This window comes from Chelonus insularis, unplaced genomic scaffold (assembly GCF_013357705.1).
Source record: "Chelonus insularis isolate UGA/USDA-ARS -01 unplaced genomic scaffold, ASM1335770v1 contig_50_pilon, whole genome shotgun sequence".
In the NCBI taxonomy this organism is placed as follows: domain Eukaryota; kingdom Metazoa; phylum Arthropoda; class Insecta; order Hymenoptera; family Braconidae; genus Chelonus; species Chelonus insularis.
This window is the reverse complement of record NW_023276619.1, coordinates 850,113-852,321: the sequence shown is the minus strand read 5'-3', so window position 1 is coordinate 852,321 and position 2,209 is coordinate 850,113.

The following is a 2,209-nucleotide window of genomic DNA, read 5'->3' as shown; positions in this document are numbered from 1 at the left end:
GGCCTGGTTCGATCTACCGATCACCCTCCTAGAAATTATTATTCTAATGACACTTGAAGATCATTGGGAAGAGACGGGAGGGATAGAAGGCGCTACCCTTACACTTTGTGGCGTAACGGCTACCTGCCTAACGTTCCCCGGTAACGTCATATGGTTCCGGATAGAAGGAGACATCTCCTTTGTGCTACCACCTCTAAGCCAAGAAATCATCACTGTCGAAGACAGTGATAGTGAGGTAGAAGTTCTACCTCCTTCTCCAGCGACTGTGTCATCGGAGGATAGTGAGGTAGAATTTCTACCTCCTTCACCTCCAACAATTGATGACGATGATAATTATGATGATGATTCCACTGATTATGATGATGGTTGTGATACTGTAAGTCTTGTTTTATGATTAGTTTTTCTACTTTTACTTATATGAAAAAAGTTATTGAAGCAAATAAATTCAAAATAAGATCAAGGGATCATTATTTTTTTATAGAAAAGAAAAAATATGTTATAATTTTTCTTTAATAAACAAAAAAAATTGACTTGAAAGAGAAATTGTTTCTACTCTAAAACCTTTTCCCAATCATCTAACATCCTTGAGACACATCACCGCCATTTTTTTTCTACGGTTATTTTGCTGATAATTATAATATTATCGCTGAAGATAATTTATCACCAATCAGGATCGGTAAAAAAAAATCGCCGCCGATAATTTATCAGTGTCGATAACTTATCGCGGTCGGTAACTTATCGTCAAAGTTATCGCGGTCGGTAATTAGTGCGGATCAGAACCCACTTGTTTTTGACTTGGCCGGTATTGCAGAGTGGTTCAGAACCGGCCCTGCTTATCTACTCATATTTCTGCAATGATCTTGAAATTTTGTCTAAAAAATGGTATAATTTATGAATTGCAAAATTCAAGTAATTTCCTCTTTTTCCAGTTTTTTGATTCTGCCAAAAAAATGGCTTTACCGATTTTCCTGAAAATCTGATCAGTTCTAAGTTACGTAATTACGCGTCGAATGCAGTTGGTCTCACGTCGATATCATTTTTTGTTCTCGAGATAATCGAGGCGAAAAATAATTCCGAATGCACGTACGAACATACGCACATACGCACAAACGCACATACGCACATACGTACATACACACTCACAGACGTCCACGTAAAAACTATCGTATTCAACTCTGGGGACCTTAAAACGTGGAGATATGTCAAAATTAGCGATTCGCAAAATCGGACCCATTACTTTAACTTCCCACTGGGAAGTTAAAAATCTGTAAATCAAAATCTAAAAATTAATTTTTAATGGAATCAATTTTTATCGAGTATAGAAATTGAGGAGATACGTGTCTCCGGAGTTCTTAAAATGACATCAAAACTAATGACAAAAAAGTATTCCCTTTTTCCCTAGATTTGTATCAAAATGAAGAAGATAAATCATTTATTTATTGTACGTACTACATATATAATAATCATTTTAAAAATGTTCAAGACAGAATGATTTTTTACACCATGCACAATGGATAATTGCAATATTTTACATCCTGGAATTTCACAATGAGGCTTACAGTTATCTCTAAATGCAAAATCGACTGTATTTTCCAATTTATCTGATTTAATGAATGTATATCTACTTTTAAACCATTAATAACGAATAAGATTAATGTATCGCGGAGACAAGAGTTGATAATGAGTCAGTAATTGTAATTTAATAATATTATTTCTCAAGTGTAAATTTAAATCATCTCCTTGTAATAGAACACTATCTGAAAAATTTCTTACAAAGTTTTTCCAAATTCTAAACCCTAAACCATCTAATGGTTGAATTTGTCCAGTAGCCCCTTCAGGAATAATCATTATCTTAATTTCTTCATCCAGTGGTTTGGCAGACATGATAGCTGAACATTTTCCAGTCCACAAATCAATCAAAAGTAAACTTTTTTTCCAACATTCGAAAAAAATACATCTTTAAACGAGATTTTGAAGTGTTCTAAAAAAATTTGTATATAAACTCCCAGAACATGTCATATAAAATAATATTTGAATTGAATTTTTTACGTGAAGTAAGTTTTCCAAATTTAGATATTTTAAAGTGTACATTATCTAATTCAGAAAGTGATGCTTTTAAGCGTGGACCAAGTCTTTCAGTTAGTTCTTTTAACACAAGAAAAACGGGAGTGAAAAGTTTTCCGTCAGCTGATACCGTTGGTTGTATAGT